The following is a 15,000-nucleotide window of genomic DNA, read 5'->3' as shown; positions in this document are numbered from 1 at the left end:
CCAACTACCTGTGGTAAAAAGTGATGGGAACAGTGTTTGTAATTTCTTCTACTTTTTCAGTGACACAAAGTTCAAGCTGCTTATCTAATTGGTGAAAATGCAATGTCTGTTTATCACACTCACTTTGACTATATATGTTGTAGCAAGAGATTGTTTCTCGCTTACGGCCATACCAGCCTGGGTACGCCCGATCTCGTCTGATCTCGGAAGCTAAGCAGGGTCGGGCCTGGTTAGTACTTGGATGGGAGACCGCCTGGGAATACCAGGTGCTGTAAGCATTTTGTCCACGAGGGTGTGCTCTTGCACTATTTCATCAGCAACACTGCCTTGTATTAAGCATTTAATGATGAATTGACTAAATGTCTGTTTTATCAGACTCACTTTGACTATATATGTTGTAGCAAGAGATTGTTTCTCGCTTACGGCCATACCAGCCTGGGTACGCCCGATCTCGTCTGATCTCGGAAGCTAAGCAGGGTCGGGCCTGGTTAGTACTTGGATGGGAGACCGCCTGGGAATACCAGGTGCTGTAAGCATTTTGTCCACGAGGGTGTGCCCCTGCACTATTTCATCAGCAACACTGCCTTGTAGTAAGCATTTAATGATGAATTGACTAAATGCAGCTTCCTGCCTTTTTAATAGGATCAAATTTCCTTGTGTTTTCAATTAGCATCTGCCTTGTATTTATAAGACAAACAAGAATATTGTTGCTGAATGCAGCTTGTGTGTGCTTTGTGCTCCTTTGCCCTGTTCAAATGATGAAAGGAAATAAAGTTTGTATTTTATCCAACTACCTGTGCTAAAAAGTGATGGGAACAGTGTTTGTAATTTCTTCTACTTTTTCAGTGACACAAAGTTCAAGCTGCTTATCTAATTGGTGAAAATGCAATGTCTGTTTATCACACTCACTTTGACTATATATGTTGTAGCAAGAGATTGTTTCTCGCTTACGGCCATACCAGCCTGGGTACGTCTGATCTCGGAAGCTAAGCAGGGTCGGGCCTGGTTAGTACTTGGATGGGAGACCGCCTGGGAATACCAGGTGCTGTAAGCATTTTGTCCACGAGGGTGTGCTCTTGCACTATTTCATCAGCAACACTGCCTTGTATTAAGCATTTAATGATGAATTGACTAAATGTCTGTTTTATCAGACTCACTTTGACTATATATGTTGTAGCAAGAGATTGTTTCTCGCTTACGGCCATACCAGCCTGGGTACGCCCGATCTCGTCTGATCTCGGAAGCTAAGCAGGGTCGGTCCTGGTTAGTACTTGGATGGGAGACCGCCTGGGAATACCAGGTGCTGTAAGCATTTTGTCCACGAGGGTGTGCCCCTGCACTATTTCATCAGCAACACTGCCTTGTAGTAAGCATTTAATGATGAATTGACTAAATGCAGCTTCCTGCCTTTTTAATAGGATCAAATTTCCTTGTGTTTTCAATTAGCATCTGCCTTGTATTTATAAGACAAACAAGAATATTGTTGCTGAATGCAGCTTGTGTGTGCTTTGTGCTCCTTTGCCCTGTTCAAATGATGAAAGGAAATAAAGTTTGTATTTTATCCAACTACCTGTGCTAAAAAGTGATGGGAACAGTGTTTGTAATTTCTTCTACTTTTTCAGTGACACAAAGTTCAAGCTGCTTATCTAATTGGTGAAAATGCAATGTCTGTTTATCACACTCACTTTGACTATATATGTTGTAGCAAGAGATTGTTTCTCGCTTACGGCCATACCAGCCTGGGTACGCCCGATCTCGTCTGATCTCGGAAGCTAAGCAGGGTCGGGCCTGGTTAGTACTTGGATGGGAGACCGCCTGGGAATACCAGGTGCTGTAAGCATTTTGTCCACGAGGGTGTGCTCTTGCACTATTTCATCAGCAACACTGCCTTGTATTAAGCATTTAATGATGAATTGACTAAATGTCTGTTTTATCAGACTCACTTTGACTATATATGTTGTAGCAAGAGATTGTTTCTCGCTTACGGCCATACCAGCCTGGGTACGCCCGATCTCGTCTGATCTCGGAAGCTAAGCAGGGTCGGGCCTGGTTAGTACTTGGATGGGAGACCGCCTGGGAATACCAGGTGCTGTAAGCATTTTGTCCACGAGGGTGTGCCCCTGCACTATTTCATCAGCAACACTGCCTTGTAGTAAGCATTTAATGATGAATTGACTAAATGCAGCTTCCTGCCTTTTTAATAGGATCAAATTTCCTTGTGTTTTCAATTAGCATCTGCCTTGTATTTATAAGACAAACAAGAATATTGTTGCTGAATGCAGCTTGTGTGTGCTTTGTGCTCCTTTGCCCTGTTCAAATGATGAAAGGAAATAAAGTTTGTATTTTATCCAACTACCTGTGCTAAAAAGTGATGGGAAGAGTGTTTGTAATTTCTTCTACTTTTTCAGTGACACAAAGTTCAAGCTGCTTATCTAATTGGTGGAAATGCAATGTCTGTTTATCACACTCACTTTGACTATATATGTTGTAGCAAGAGATTTTTTCTTGCTTACGGCCATACCAGCCTGGGTACGCACGATCTCGGCTGCTCTCGGAAGCTAAGCAGGGTCGGGCCTGGTTAGTACTTGGATGGGAGACCGCCTGGGAATACCAGGTGCTGTAAGCATTTTGTCCACGAGGGTGTGCTCTTGCACTATTTCATCAGCAACACTGCCTTGTAGTAAGCATTTAATGATGAATTGACTAAATGTCTGTTTTATCAGACTCACTTTGACTATATATGTTGTAGCAAGAGATTGTTTCTCGCTTACGGCCATATCAGCCTGGGTACTCCCGATCTCGTCTGATCTCGGAAGCTAAGCAGGGTCGGGCCTGGTTAGTACTTGGATGGGAGACCGCCTGGGAATACCAGGTGCTGTAAGCATTTTGTCCACGAGGGTGTGCCCCTGCACTATTTCATCAGCAACACTGCCTTGTAGTAAGCATTTAATGATGAATTGACTAAATGCAGCTTCCTGCCTTTTTAATAGGATCAAATTTCCTTGTGTTTTCAATTAGCATCTGCCTTGTATTTATAAGACAAACAAGAATATTGTTGCTGAATGCAGCTTGTGTGTGCTTTGTGCTCCTTTGCCCTGTTCAAATGATGAAAGGAAATAAAGTTTGTATTTTATCCAACTACCTGTGCTAAAAAGTGATGGGAACAGTGTTTGTAATTTCTTCTACTTTTTCAGTGACACAAAGTTCAAGCTGCTTATCTAATTGGTGAAAATGCAATGTCTGTTTATCACACTCACTTTGACTATATATGTTGTAGCAAGAGGTTGTTTCTCGCTTACGGCCATACCAGCCTGGGTACTCCCAATCTCGTCTGATCTCGGAAGCTAAGCAGGGTCGGGCCTGGTTAGTACTTGGATGGGAGACCGCCTGGGAATACCAGGTGCTGTAAGCATTTTGTCCACGAGGGTGTGCTCTTGCACTATTTCATCAGCAACACTGCCTTGTATTAAGCATTTAATGATGAATTGACTAAATGTCTGTTTTATCAGACTCACTTTGACTATATATGTTGTAGCAAGAGATTGTTTCTCGCTTACGGCCATACCAGCCTGGGTACGCCCGATCTCGTCTGATCTCGGAAGCTAAGCAGGGTCGGTCCTGGTTAGTACTTGGATGGGAGACCGCCTGGGAATACCAGGTGCTGTAAGCATTTTGTCCACGAGGGTGTGCCCCTGCACTATTTCATCAGCAACACTGCCTTGTAGTAAGCATTTAATGATGAATTGACTAAATGCAGCTTCCTGCCTTTTTAATAGGATCAAATTTCCTTGTGTTTTCAATTAGCATCTGCCTTGTATTTATAAGACAAACAAGAATATTGTTGCTGAATGCAGCTTGTGTGTGCTTTGTGCTCCTTTGCCCTGTTCAAATGATGAAAGGAAATAAAGTTTGTATTTTATCCAACTACCTGTGCTAAAAAGTGATGGGAACAGTGTTTGTAATTTCTTCTACTTTTTCAGTGACACAAAGTTCAAGCTGCTTATCTAATTGGTGAAAATGCAATGTCTGTTTATCACACTCACTTTGACTATATATGTTGTAGCAAGAGATTGTTTCTCGCTTACGGCCATACCAGCCTGGGTACGCCCGATCTCGTCTGATCTCGGAAGCTAAGCAGGGTCGGGCCTGGTTAGTACTTGGATGGGAGACCGCCTGGGAATACCAGGTGCTGTAAGCATTTTGTCCACGAGGGTGTGCTCTTGCACTATTTCATCAGCAACACTGCCTTGTATTAAGCATTTAATGATGAATTGACTAAATGTCTGTTTTATCAGACTCACTTTGACTATATATGTTGTAGCAAGAGATTGTTTCTCGCTTACGGCCATACCAGCCTGGGTACGCCCGATCTCGTCTGATCTCGGAAGCTAAGCAGGGTCGGGCCTGGTTAGTACTTGGATGGGAGACCGCCTGGGAATACCAGGTGCTGTAAGCATTTTGTCCACGAGGGTGTGCCCCTGCACTATTTCATCAGCAACACTGCCTTGTAGTAAGCATTTAATGATGAATTGACTAAATGCAGCTTCCTGCCTTTTTAATAGGATCAAATTTCCTTGTGTTTTCAATTAGCATCTGCCTTGTATTTATAAGACAAACAAGAATATTGTTGCTGAATGCAGCTTGTGTGTGCTTTGTGCTCCTTTGCCCTGTTCAAATGATGAAAGGAAATAAAGTTTGTATTTTATCCAACTACCTGTGCTAAAAAGTGATGGGAAGAGTGTTTGTAATTTCTTCTACTTTTTCAGTGACACAAAGTTCAAGCTGCTTATCTAATTGGTGGAAATGCAATGTCTGTTTATCACACTCACTTTGACTATATATGTTGTAGCAAGAGATTTTTTCTTGCTTACGGCCATACCAGCCTGGGTACGCACGATCTCGGCTGCTCTCGGAAGCTAAGCAGGGTCGGGCCTGGTTAGTACTTGGATGGGAGACCGCCTGGGAATACCAGGTGCTGTAAGCATTTTGTCCACGAGGGTGTGCTCTTGCACTATTTCATCAGCAACACTGCCTTGTAGTAAGCATTTAATGATGAATTGACTAAATGTCTGTTTTATCAGACTCACTTTGACTATATATGTTGTAGCAAGAGATTGTTTCTCGCTTACGGCCATATCAGCCTGGGTACTCCCGATCTCGTCTGATCTCGGAAGCTAAGCAGGGTCGGGCCTGGTTAGTACTTGGATGGGAGACCGCCTGGGAATACCAGGTGCTGTAAGCATTTTGTCCACGAGGGTGTGCCCCTGCACTATTTCATCAGCAACACTGCCTTGTAGTAAGCATTTAATGATGAATTGACTAAATGCAGCTTCCTGCCTTTTTAATAGGATCAAATTTCCTTGTGTTTTCAATTAGCATCTGCCTTGTATTTATAAGACAAACAAGAATATTGTTGCTGAATGCAGCTTGTGTGTGCTTTGTGCTCCTTTGCCCTGTTCAAATGATGAAAGGAAATAAAGTTTGTATTTTATCCAACTACCTGTGCTAAAAAGTGATGGGAACAGTGTTTGTAATTTCTTCTACTTTTTCAGTGACACAAAGTTCAAGCTGCTTATCTAATTGGTGAAAATGCAATGTCTGTTTATCACACTCACTTTGACTATATATGTTGTAGCAAGAGGTTGTTTCTCGCTTACGGCCATACCAGCCTGGGTACTCCCAATCTCGTCTGATCTCGGAAGCTAAGCAGGGTCGGGCCTGGTTAGTACTTGGATGGGAGACCGCCTGGGAATACCAGGTGCTGTAAGCATTTTGTCCACGAGGGTGTGCTCTTGCACTATTTCATCAGCAACACTGCCTTGTATTAAGCATTTAATGATGAATTGACTAAATGTCTGTTTTATCAGACTCACTTTGACTATATATGTTGTAGCAAGAGATTGTTTCTCGCTTACGGCCATACCAGCCTGGGTACGCCCGATCTCGTCTGATCTCGGAAGCTAAGCATGGTCGGGCCTGGTTAGTACTTGGATGGGAGACCGCCTGGGAATACCAGGTGCTGTAAGCATTTTGTCCACGAGGGTGTGCCCCTGCACTATTTCATCAGCAACACTGCCTTGTAGTAAGCATTTAATGATGAATTGACTAAATGCAGCTTCCTGCCTTTTTAATAGGATCAAATTTCCTTGTGTTTTCAATTAGCATCTGCCTTGTATTTATAAGACAAACAAGAATATTGTTGCTGAATGCAGCTTGTGTGTGCTTTGTGCTCCTTTGCCCTGTTCAAATGATGAAAGGAAATAAAGTTTGTATTTTATCCAACTACCTGTGCTAAAAAGTGATGGGAACAGTGTTTGTAATTTCTTCTACTTTTTCAGTGACACAAAGTTCAAGCTGCTTATCTAATTGGTGAAAATGCAATGTCTGTTTATCACACTCACTTTGACTATATATGTTGTAGCAAGAGATTGTTTCTCGCTTACGGCCATACCAGCCTGGGTACGCCCGATCTCGTCTGATCTCGGAAGCTAAGCAGGGTCGGGCCTGGTTAGTACTTGGATGGGAGACCGCCTGGGAATACCAGGTGCTGTAAGCATTTTGTCCACGAGGGTGTGCTCTTGCACTATTTCATCAGCAACACTGCCTTGTATTAAGCATTTAATGATGAATTGACTAAATGTCTGTTTTATCAGACTCACTTTGACTATATATGTTGTAGCAAGAGATTGTTTCTCGCTTACGGCCATACCAGCCTGGGTACGCCCGATCTCGTCTGATCTCGGAAGCTAAGCATGGTCGGGCCTGGTTAGTACTTGGATGGGAGACCGCCTGGGAATACCAGGTGCTGTAAGCATTTTGTCCACGAGGGTGTGCCCCTGCACTATTTCATCAGCAACACTGCCTTGTAGTAAGCATTTAATGATGAATTGACTAAATGCAGCTTCCTGCCTTTTTAATAGGATCAAATTTCCTTGTGTTTTCAATTAGCATCTGCCTTGTATTTATAAGACAAACAAGAATATTGTTGCTGAATGCAGCTTGTGTGTGCTTTGTGCTCCTTTGCCCTGTTCAAATGATGAAAGGAAATAAAGTTTGTATTTTATCCAACTACCTGTGCTAAAAAGTGATGGGAACAGTGTTTGTAATTTCTTCTACTTTTTCAGTGACACAAAGTTCAAGCTGCTTATCTAATTGGTGAAAATGCAATGTCTGTTTATCACACTCACTTTGACTATATATGTTGTAGCAAGAGATTGTTTCTCGCTTACGGCCATACCAGCCTGGGTACGCCCGATCTCGTCTGATCTCGGAAGCTAAGCAGGGTCGGGCCTGGTTAGTACTTGGATGGGAGACCGCCTGGGAATACCAGGTGCTGTAAGCATTTTGTCCACGAGGGTGTGCCCCTGCACTATTTCATCAGCAACACTGCCTTGTAGTAAGCATTTAATGATGAATTGACTAAATGCAGCTTCCTGCCTTTTTAATAGGATCAAATTTCCTTGTGTTTTCAATTAGCATCTGCCTTGTATTTATAAGACAAACAAGAATATTGTTGCTGAATGCAGCTTGTGTGTGCTTTGTGCTCCTTTGCCCTGTTCAAATGATGAAAGGAAATAAAGTTTGTATTTTATCCAACTACCTGTGGTAAAAAGTGATGGGAACAGTGTTTGTAATTTCTTCTACTTTTTCAGTGACACAAAGTTCAAGCTGCTTATCTAATTGGTGAAAATGCAATGTCTGTTTATCACACTCACTTTGACTATATATGTTGTAGCAAGAGATTGTTTCTCGCTTACGGCCATACCAGCCTGGGTACGCCCGATCTCGTCTGATCTCGGAAGCTAAGCAGGGTCGGGCCTGGTTAGTACTTGGATGGGAGACCGCCTGGGAATACCAGGTGCTGTAAGCATTTTGTCCACGAGGGTGTGCTCTTGCACTATTTCATCAGCAACACTGCCTTGTATTAAGCATTTAATGATGAATTGACTAAATGTCTGTTTTATCAGACTCACTTTGACTATATATGTTGTAGCAAGAGATTGTTTCTCGCTTACGGCCATACCAGCCTGGGTACGCCCGATCTCGTCTGATCTCGGAAGCTAAGCAGGGTCGGGCCTGGTTAGTACTTGGATGGGAGACCGCCTGGGAATACCAGGTGCTGTAAGCATTTTGTCCACGAGGGTGTGCCCCTGCACTATTTCATCAGCAACACTGCCTTGTAGTAAGCATTTAATGATGAATTGACTAAATGCAGCTTCCTGCCTTTTTAATAGGATCAAATTTCCTTGTGTTTTCAATTAGCATCTGCCTTGTATTTATAAGACAAACAAGAATATTGTTGCTGAATGCAGCTTGTGTGTGCTTTGTGCTCCTTTGCCCTGTTCAAATGATGAAAGGAAATAAAGTTTGTATTTTATCCAACTACCTGTGCTAAAAAGTGATGGGAACAGTGTTTGTAATTTCTTCTACTTTTTCAGTGACACAAAGTTCAAGCTGCTTATCTAATTGGTGAAAATGCAATGTCTGTTTATCACACTCACTTTGACTATATATGTTGTAGCAAAAGATTGTTTCTCGCTTACGGCCATACCAGCCTGGGTACGTCTGATCTCGGAAGCTAAGCAGGGTCGGGCCTGGTTAGTACTTGGATGGGAGACCGCCTGGGAATACCAGGTGCTGTAAGCATTTTGTCCACGAGGGTGTGCTCTTGCACTATTTCATCAGCAACACTGCCTTGTATTAAGCATTTAATGATGAATTGACTAAATGTCTGTTTTATCAGACTCACTTTGACTATATATGTTGTAGCAAGAGATTGTTTCTCGCTTACGGCCATACCAGCCTGGGTACGCCCGATCTCGTCTGATCTCGGAAGCTAAGCAGGGTCGGTCCTGGTTAGTACTTGGATGGGAGACCGCCTGGGAATACCAGGTGCTGTAAGCATTTTGTCCACGAGGGTGTGCCCCTGCACTATTTCATCAGCAACACTGCCTTGTAGTAAGCATTTAATGATGAATTGACTAAATGCAGCTTCCTGCCTTTTTAATAGGATCAAATTTCCTTGTGTTTTCAATTAGCATCTGCCTTGTATTTATAAGACAAACAAGAATATTGTTGCTGAATGCAGCTTGTGTGTGCTTTGTGCTCCTTTGCCCTGTTCAAATGATGAAAGGAAATAAAGTTTGTATTTTATCCAACTACCTGTGCTAAAAAGTGATGGGAACAGTGTTTGTAATTTCTTCTACTTTTTCAGTGACACAAAGTTCAAGCTGCTTATCTAATTGGTGAAAATGCAATGTCTGTTTATCACACTCACTTTGACTATATATGTTGTAGCAAGAGATTGTTTCTCGCTTACGGCCATACCAGCCTGGGTACGCCCGATCTCGTCTGATCTCGGAAGCTAAGCAGGGTCGGGCCTGGTTAGTACTTGGATGGGAGACCGCCTGGGAATACCAGGTGCTGTAAGCATTTTGTCCACGAGGGTGTGCTCTTGCACTATTTCATCAGCAACACTGCCTTGTATTAAGCATTTAATGATGAATTGACTAAATGTCTGTTTTATCAGACTCACTTTGACTATATATGTTGTAGCAAGAGATTGTTTCTCGCTTACGGCCATACCAGCCTGGGTACGCCCGATCTCGTCTGATCTCGGAAGCTAAGCAGGGTCGGGCCTGGTTAGTACTTGGATGGGAGACCGCCTGGGAATACCAGGTGCTGTAAGCATTTTGTCCACGAGGGTGTGCCCCTGCACTATTTCATCAGCAACACTGCCTTGTAGTAAGCATTTAATGATGAATTGACTAAATGCAGCTTCCTGCCTTTTTAATAGGATCAAATTTCCTTGTGTTTTCAATTAGCATCTGCCTTGTATTTATAAGACAAACAAGAATATTGTTGCTGAATGCAGCTTGTGTGTGCTTTGTGCTCCTTTGCCCTGTTCAAATGATGAAAGGAAATAAAGTTTGTATTTTATCCAACTACCTGTGCTAAAAAGTGATGGGAAGAGTGTTTGTAATTTCTTCTACTTTTTCAGTGACACAAAGTTCAAGCTGCTTATCTAATTGGTGGAAATGCAATGTCTGTTTATCACACTCACTTTGACTATATATGTTGTAGCAAGAGATTTTTTCTTGCTTACGGCCATACCAGCCTGGGTACGCACGATCTCGGCTGCTCTCGGAAGCTAAGCAGGGTCGGGCCTGGTTAGTACTTGGATGGGAGACCGCCTGGGAATACCAGGTGCTGTAAGCATTTTGTCCACGAGGGTGTGCTCTTGCACTATTTCATCAGCAACACTGCCTTGTAGTAAGCATTTAATGATGAATTGACTAAATGTCTGTTTTATCAGACTCACTTTGACTATATATGTTGTAGCAAGAGATTGTTTCTCGCTTACGGCCATATCAGCCTGGGTACTCCCGATCTCGTCTGATCTCGGAAGCTAAGCAGGGTCGGGCCTGGTCAGTACTTGGATGGTAGACCGCCTGGGAATACCAGGTGCTGTAAGCATTTTGTCCACGAGGGTGTGCTCTTGCACTATTTCATCAGCAACACTGCCTTGTAGTAAGCATTTAATGATGAATTGACTAAATGCAGCTTCCTGCCTTTTTAATAGGATCAAATTTCCTTGTGTTTTCAATTAGCATCTGCCTTGTATTTATAAGACAAACAAGAATATTGTTGCTGAATGCAGCTTGTGTGTGCTTTGTGCTCCTTTCCCCTGTTCAAATGATGAAAGGAAAAAAAGTTTGTATTTTATCCAACTACCTGTGCTAAAAAGTGATGGGAACAGTGTTTGTAATTTCTTCTACTTTTTCAGTGACACAAAGTTCAAGCTGCTTATCTAATTGGTGAAAATGCAATGTCTGTTTATCACACTCACTTTGACTATATATGTTGTAGCAAGAGATTGTTTCTAGCTTACGGCCATACCAGCCTGGGTACTCCTGATCTCGGAAGCTAAGCAGGGTCGGGCCTGGTTAGTACTTGGATGGGAGACCGCCTGGGAATACCAGGTGCTGTAAGCATTTTGTCCACGAGGGTGTGCTCTTGCACTATTTCATCAGCAACACTGCCTTGTAGTAAGCATTTAATGATGAATTGACTAAATGCAGCTTCCTGCCTTTTTAATAGGATCAATTTTCCTTGTGTTTTCAATTAGCATCTGCCTTGTATTTATAAGACAAACAAGAATATTGTTGCTGAATGCAGCTTGTGTGTGCTTTGTGCTCCTTTGCCCTGTTCAATTGATGAAAGGAAATAAAGTTTGTATTTTATCCAACTACCTGTGCTAAAAAGTCATGGGAAGAGTGTTTGTAATTTCTTCTACTTTTTCAGTGACACAAAGTTCAAGCTGCTTATCTAATTGGTGGAAATGCAATGTCTGTTTATCACACTCACTTTGACTATATATGTTGTAGCAAGAGATTTTTTCTCGCTTACGGCCATACCAGCCTGGGTACGCACGATCTCGTCTGATCTCGGAAGCTAAGCAGGGTCGGGCCTGGTTAGTACTTGGATGGGAGACCGCCTGGGAATACCAGGTGCTGTAAGCATTTTGTCCACGAGGGTGTGCTCTTGCACTATTTCATCAGCAACACTGCCTTGTAGTAAGCATTTAATGATGAATTCACTAAATGTCTGTTTTATCAGACTCACTTTGACTATATATGTTGTAGCAAGAGATTGTTTCTCGCTTACGGCCATATCAGCCTGGGTACGCCCGATCTCGTCTGATCTCGGAAGCTAAGCAGGGTCGGGCCTGGTTAGTACTTGGATGGGAGACCGCCTGGGAATACCAGGTGCTGTAAGCATTTTGTCCACGAGGGTGTGCCCCTGCACTATTTCATCAGCAACACTGCCTTGTAGTAAGCATTTAATGATGAATTGACTAAATGCAGCTTCCTGCCTTTTTAATAGGATCAAATTTCCTTGTGTTTTCAATTAGCATCTGCCTTGTATTTATAAGACAAACAAGAATATTGTTGCTGAATGCAGCTTGTGTGTGCTTTGTGCTCCTTTGCCCTGTTCAAATGATGAATGGAAATAAAGTTTGTATTTTATCCAATTACCTGTGCTAAAAAGTGATGGGAACAGTGTTTGTAATTTCTTCTACTTTTTCAGTGACACAAAGTTCAAGCTGCTTATCTAATTGGTGAAAATGCAATGTCTGTTTATCACACTCACTTTGACTATATATGTTGTAGCAAGAGATTGTTTCTCGCTTACGGCCATACCAGCCTGGGTACGCCCGATCTCGTCTGATCTCGGAAGCTAAGCAGGGTCGGGCCTGGTTAGTACTTGGATGGGAGACCGCCTGGGAATACCAGGTGCTGTAAGCATTTTGTCCACGAGGGTGTGCCCCTGCACTATTTCATCAGCAACACTGCCTTGTAGTAAGCATTTAATGATGAATTGACTAAATGCAGCTTCCTGCCTTTTTAATAGGATCAAATTTCCTTGTGTTTTCAATTAGCATCTGCCTTGTATTTATAAGACAAACAAGAATATTGTTGCTGAATGCAGCTTGTGTGTGCTTTGTGCTCCTTTGCCCTGTTCAAATGATGAAAGGAAATAAAGTTTGTATTTTATCCAACTACCTGTGCTAAAAAGTGATGGGAAGAGTGTTTGTAATTTCTTCTACTTTTTCAGTGACACAAAGTTCAAGCTGCTTATCTAATTGGTGGAAATGCAATGTCTGTTTATCACACTCACTTTGACTATATATGTTGTAGCAAGAGATTTTTTCTTGCTTACGGCCATACCAGCCTGGGTACGCACGATCTCGGCTGCTCTCGGAAGCTAAGCAGGGTCGGGCCTGGTTAGTACTTGGATGGTAGACCGCCTGGGAATACCAGGTGCTGTAAGCATTTTGTCCACGAGGGTGTGCTCTTGCACTATTTCATCAGCAACACTGCCTTGTAGTAAGCATTTAATGATGAATTCACTAAATGTCTGTTTTATCAGACTCACTTTGACTATATATGTTGTAGCAAGAGATTGTTTCTCGCTTACGGCCATATCAGCCTGGGTACGCCCGATCTCGTCTGATCTCGGAAGCTAAGCAGGGTCGGGCCTGGTTAGTACTTGGATGGGAGACCGCCTGGGAATACCAGGTGCTGTAAGCATTTTGTCCACGAGGGTGTGCTCTTGCACTATTTCATCAGCAACACTGCCTTGTAGTAAGCATTTAATGATGAATTGACTAAATGCAGCTTCCTGCCTTTTTAATAGGATCAAATTTCCTTGTGTTTTCAATTAGCATCTGCCTTGTATTTATAAGACAAACAAGAATATTGTTGCTGAATGCAGCTTGTGTGTGCTTTGTGCTCCTTTGCCCTGTTCAAATGATGAATGGAAATAAAGTTTGTATTTTATCCAATTACCTGTGCTAAAAAGTGATGGGAACAGTGTTTGTAATTTCTTCTACTTTTTCAGTGACACAAAGTTCAAGCTGCTTATCTAATTGGTGAAAATGCAATGTCTGTTTATCACACTCACTTTGACTATATATGTTGTAGCAAGAGATTGTTTCTCGCTTACGGCCATACCAGCCTGGGTACGCCCGATCTCGTCTGATCTCGGAAGCTAAGCAGGGTCGGGCCTGGTTAGTACTTGGATGGGAGACCGCCTGGGAATACCAGGTGCTGTAAGCATTTTGTCCACGAGGGTGTGCCCCTGCACTATTTCATCAGCAACACTGCCTTGTAGTAAGCATTTAATGATGAATTGACTAAATGCAGCTTCCTGCCTTTTTAATAGGATCAAATTTCCTTGTGTTTTCAATTAGCATCTGCCTTGTATTTATAAGACAAACAAGAATATTGTTGCTGAATGCAGCTTGTGTGTGCTTTGTGCTCCTTTGCCCTGTTCAAATGATGAAAGGAAATAAAGTTTGTATTTTATCCAACTACCTGTGCTAAAAAGTGATGGGAAGAGTGTTTGTAATTTCTTCTACTTTTTCAGTGACACAAAGTTCAAGCTGCTTATCTAATTGGTGGAAATGCAATGTCTGTTTATCACACTCACTTTGACTATATATGTTGTAGCAAGAGATTTTTTCTTGCTTACGGCCATACCAGCCTGGGTACGCACGATCTCGGCTGCTCTCGGAAGCTAAGCAGGGTCGGGCCTGGTTAGTACTTGGATGGGAGACCGCCTGGGAATACCAGGTGCTGTAAGCATTTTGTCCACGAGGGTGTGCTCTTGCACTATTTCATCAGCAACACTGCCTTGTAGTAAGCATTTAATGATGAATTGACTAAATGTCTGTTTTATCAGACTCACTTTGACTATATATGTTGTAGCAAGAGATTGTTTCTCGCTTACGGCCATATCAGCCTGGGTACTCCCGATCTCGTCTGATCTCGGAAGCTAAGCAGGGTCGGGCCTGGTCAGTACTTGGATGGTAGACCGCCTGGGAATACCAGGTGCTGTAAGCATTTTGTCCACGAGGGTGTGCTCTTGCACTATTTCATCAGCAACACTGCCTTGTAGTAAGCATTTAATGATGAATTGACTAAATGCAGCTTCCTGCCTTTTTAATAGGATCAATTTTCCTTGTGTTTTCAATTAGCATCTGCCTTGTATTTATAAGACAAACAAGAATATTGTTGCTGAATGCAGCTTGTGTGTGCTTTGTGCTCCTTTGCCCTGTTCAATTGATGAAAGGAAATAAAGTTTGTATTTTATCCAACTACCTGTGCTAAAAAGTCATGGGAAGAGTGTTTGTAATTTCTTCTACTTTTTCAGTGACACAAAGTTCAAGCTGCTTATCTAATTGGTGGAAATGCAATGTCTGTTTATCACACTCACTTTGACTATATATGTTGTAGCAAGAGATTTTTTCTCGCTTACGGCCATACCAGCCTGGGTACGCACGATCTCGGCTGATCTCGGAAGCTAAGCAGGGTCGGGCCTGGTTAGTACTTGGATGGGAGACCGCCTGGGAATACCAGGTGCTGTAAGCATTTTGTCCACGAGGGTGTGCTCTTGCACTATTTCATCAGCAACACTGCCTTGTAGTAAGCATTT

At 42.6% G+C, this 15,000-nt stretch overlaps 29 non-coding genes and 8 pseudogenes across 29 annotated transcripts; all 37 read left to right on the top strand.

Annotated features, from left to right (window-relative positions):
- The first annotated feature begins 159 nt into the window (after nucleotides 1-159).
- LOC145855827 (5S ribosomal RNA) lies at nucleotides 160-278 on the top strand. The gene has a single exon (XR_014376715.1). It is a non-coding gene; the product is annotated as a 5S ribosomal RNA (ribosomal RNA).
- A 139-nt stretch (nucleotides 279-417) lies between these two features.
- Nucleotides 418-536, top strand: LOC145855826 (5S ribosomal RNA). The gene has a single exon (XR_014376714.1). It is a non-coding gene; the product is annotated as a 5S ribosomal RNA (ribosomal RNA).
- A 409-nt stretch (nucleotides 537-945) lies between these two features.
- Nucleotides 946-1,054, top strand: LOC145853444 (uncharacterized; annotated as a pseudogene).
- A 139-nt stretch (nucleotides 1,055-1,193) lies between these two features.
- Nucleotides 1,194-1,312, top strand: LOC145884869 (5S ribosomal RNA). The gene has a single exon (XR_014396449.1). It is a non-coding gene; the product is annotated as a 5S ribosomal RNA (ribosomal RNA).
- A 409-nt stretch (nucleotides 1,313-1,721) lies between these two features.
- Nucleotides 1,722-1,840, top strand: LOC145855825 (5S ribosomal RNA). Its single transcript, XR_014376713.1, has one exon. It is a non-coding gene; the product is annotated as a 5S ribosomal RNA (ribosomal RNA).
- A 139-nt stretch (nucleotides 1,841-1,979) lies between these two features.
- LOC145855824 (5S ribosomal RNA) lies at nucleotides 1,980-2,098 on the top strand. Its single transcript, XR_014376712.1, has one exon. It is a non-coding gene; the product is annotated as a 5S ribosomal RNA (ribosomal RNA).
- A 409-nt stretch (nucleotides 2,099-2,507) lies between these two features.
- LOC145852739 (uncharacterized) lies at nucleotides 2,508-2,626 on the top strand (annotated as a pseudogene).
- Nucleotides 2,627-2,765: 139 nt separating this feature from the next.
- Nucleotides 2,766-2,884, top strand: LOC145884064 (5S ribosomal RNA). The gene has a single exon (XR_014395643.1). It is a non-coding gene; the product is annotated as a 5S ribosomal RNA (ribosomal RNA).
- A 409-nt stretch (nucleotides 2,885-3,293) lies between these two features.
- Nucleotides 3,294-3,412, top strand: LOC145886157 (5S ribosomal RNA). Its single transcript, XR_014397741.1, has one exon. It is a non-coding gene; the product is annotated as a 5S ribosomal RNA (ribosomal RNA).
- Nucleotides 3,413-3,551: 139 nt separating this feature from the next.
- On the top strand, nucleotides 3,552-3,670 carry LOC145884868 (5S ribosomal RNA). Its single transcript, XR_014396448.1, has one exon. It is a non-coding gene; the product is annotated as a 5S ribosomal RNA (ribosomal RNA).
- A 409-nt stretch (nucleotides 3,671-4,079) lies between these two features.
- Nucleotides 4,080-4,198, top strand: LOC145855823 (5S ribosomal RNA). The gene has a single exon (XR_014376711.1). It is a non-coding gene; the product is annotated as a 5S ribosomal RNA (ribosomal RNA).
- Nucleotides 4,199-4,337: 139 nt separating this feature from the next.
- Nucleotides 4,338-4,456, top strand: LOC145855822 (5S ribosomal RNA). Its single transcript, XR_014376710.1, has one exon. It is a non-coding gene; the product is annotated as a 5S ribosomal RNA (ribosomal RNA).
- Nucleotides 4,457-4,865: 409 nt separating this feature from the next.
- Nucleotides 4,866-4,984, top strand: LOC145852738 (uncharacterized; annotated as a pseudogene).
- A 139-nt stretch (nucleotides 4,985-5,123) lies between these two features.
- Nucleotides 5,124-5,242, top strand: LOC145884063 (5S ribosomal RNA). The gene has a single exon (XR_014395642.1). It is a non-coding gene; the product is annotated as a 5S ribosomal RNA (ribosomal RNA).
- Nucleotides 5,243-5,651: 409 nt separating this feature from the next.
- On the top strand, nucleotides 5,652-5,770 carry LOC145886156 (5S ribosomal RNA). The gene has a single exon (XR_014397740.1). It is a non-coding gene; the product is annotated as a 5S ribosomal RNA (ribosomal RNA).
- Nucleotides 5,771-5,909: 139 nt separating this feature from the next.
- LOC145884916 (5S ribosomal RNA) lies at nucleotides 5,910-6,028 on the top strand. The gene has a single exon (XR_014396496.1). It is a non-coding gene; the product is annotated as a 5S ribosomal RNA (ribosomal RNA).
- Nucleotides 6,029-6,437: 409 nt separating this feature from the next.
- Nucleotides 6,438-6,556, top strand: LOC145855821 (5S ribosomal RNA). Its single transcript, XR_014376709.1, has one exon. It is a non-coding gene; the product is annotated as a 5S ribosomal RNA (ribosomal RNA).
- A 139-nt stretch (nucleotides 6,557-6,695) lies between these two features.
- On the top strand, nucleotides 6,696-6,814 carry LOC145884915 (5S ribosomal RNA). Its single transcript, XR_014396495.1, has one exon. It is a non-coding gene; the product is annotated as a 5S ribosomal RNA (ribosomal RNA).
- Nucleotides 6,815-7,223: 409 nt separating this feature from the next.
- LOC145855819 (5S ribosomal RNA) lies at nucleotides 7,224-7,342 on the top strand. Its single transcript, XR_014376707.1, has one exon. It is a non-coding gene; the product is annotated as a 5S ribosomal RNA (ribosomal RNA).
- A 409-nt stretch (nucleotides 7,343-7,751) lies between these two features.
- LOC145855818 (5S ribosomal RNA) lies at nucleotides 7,752-7,870 on the top strand. Its single transcript, XR_014376706.1, has one exon. It is a non-coding gene; the product is annotated as a 5S ribosomal RNA (ribosomal RNA).
- Nucleotides 7,871-8,009: 139 nt separating this feature from the next.
- LOC145855817 (5S ribosomal RNA) lies at nucleotides 8,010-8,128 on the top strand. Its single transcript, XR_014376705.1, has one exon. It is a non-coding gene; the product is annotated as a 5S ribosomal RNA (ribosomal RNA).
- A 409-nt stretch (nucleotides 8,129-8,537) lies between these two features.
- LOC145853443 (uncharacterized) lies at nucleotides 8,538-8,646 on the top strand (annotated as a pseudogene).
- A 139-nt stretch (nucleotides 8,647-8,785) lies between these two features.
- On the top strand, nucleotides 8,786-8,904 carry LOC145884866 (5S ribosomal RNA). Its single transcript, XR_014396446.1, has one exon. It is a non-coding gene; the product is annotated as a 5S ribosomal RNA (ribosomal RNA).
- A 409-nt stretch (nucleotides 8,905-9,313) lies between these two features.
- Nucleotides 9,314-9,432, top strand: LOC145855816 (5S ribosomal RNA). The gene has a single exon (XR_014376704.1). It is a non-coding gene; the product is annotated as a 5S ribosomal RNA (ribosomal RNA).
- A 139-nt stretch (nucleotides 9,433-9,571) lies between these two features.
- LOC145855815 (5S ribosomal RNA) lies at nucleotides 9,572-9,690 on the top strand. Its single transcript, XR_014376703.1, has one exon. It is a non-coding gene; the product is annotated as a 5S ribosomal RNA (ribosomal RNA).
- A 409-nt stretch (nucleotides 9,691-10,099) lies between these two features.
- Nucleotides 10,100-10,218, top strand: LOC145852737 (uncharacterized; annotated as a pseudogene).
- Nucleotides 10,219-10,357: 139 nt separating this feature from the next.
- Nucleotides 10,358-10,476, top strand: LOC145850818 (5S ribosomal RNA). Its single transcript, XR_014372666.1, has one exon. It is a non-coding gene; the product is annotated as a 5S ribosomal RNA (ribosomal RNA).
- A 409-nt stretch (nucleotides 10,477-10,885) lies between these two features.
- Nucleotides 10,886-10,994, top strand: LOC145853296 (uncharacterized; annotated as a pseudogene).
- A 409-nt stretch (nucleotides 10,995-11,403) lies between these two features.
- On the top strand, nucleotides 11,404-11,522 carry LOC145885242 (5S ribosomal RNA). The gene has a single exon (XR_014396823.1). It is a non-coding gene; the product is annotated as a 5S ribosomal RNA (ribosomal RNA).
- A 139-nt stretch (nucleotides 11,523-11,661) lies between these two features.
- On the top strand, nucleotides 11,662-11,780 carry LOC145883229 (5S ribosomal RNA). The gene has a single exon (XR_014394803.1). It is a non-coding gene; the product is annotated as a 5S ribosomal RNA (ribosomal RNA).
- A 409-nt stretch (nucleotides 11,781-12,189) lies between these two features.
- Nucleotides 12,190-12,308, top strand: LOC145855814 (5S ribosomal RNA). The gene has a single exon (XR_014376702.1). It is a non-coding gene; the product is annotated as a 5S ribosomal RNA (ribosomal RNA).
- A 409-nt stretch (nucleotides 12,309-12,717) lies between these two features.
- Nucleotides 12,718-12,836, top strand: LOC145853107 (uncharacterized; annotated as a pseudogene).
- A 139-nt stretch (nucleotides 12,837-12,975) lies between these two features.
- LOC145883228 (5S ribosomal RNA) lies at nucleotides 12,976-13,094 on the top strand. Its single transcript, XR_014394802.1, has one exon. It is a non-coding gene; the product is annotated as a 5S ribosomal RNA (ribosomal RNA).
- A 409-nt stretch (nucleotides 13,095-13,503) lies between these two features.
- On the top strand, nucleotides 13,504-13,622 carry LOC145855813 (5S ribosomal RNA). Its single transcript, XR_014376701.1, has one exon. It is a non-coding gene; the product is annotated as a 5S ribosomal RNA (ribosomal RNA).
- Nucleotides 13,623-14,031: 409 nt separating this feature from the next.
- LOC145852736 (uncharacterized) lies at nucleotides 14,032-14,150 on the top strand (annotated as a pseudogene).
- A 139-nt stretch (nucleotides 14,151-14,289) lies between these two features.
- On the top strand, nucleotides 14,290-14,408 carry LOC145850817 (5S ribosomal RNA). The gene has a single exon (XR_014372665.1). It is a non-coding gene; the product is annotated as a 5S ribosomal RNA (ribosomal RNA).
- Nucleotides 14,409-14,817: 409 nt separating this feature from the next.
- On the top strand, nucleotides 14,818-14,936 carry LOC145851376 (5S ribosomal RNA). Its single transcript, XR_014373227.1, has one exon. It is a non-coding gene; the product is annotated as a 5S ribosomal RNA (ribosomal RNA).
- The last annotated feature ends 64 nt before the right edge of the window (nucleotides 14,937-15,000 follow it).

This window comes from Salmo salar, chromosome 08 (assembly GCF_965601325.2).
Source record: "Salmo salar chromosome 08, fSalSal1, whole genome shotgun sequence".
Taxonomy (NCBI): domain Eukaryota; kingdom Metazoa; phylum Chordata; class Actinopteri; order Salmoniformes; family Salmonidae; genus Salmo; species Salmo salar.
This window is presented reverse-complemented; position numbering and strand designations above follow the sequence as displayed.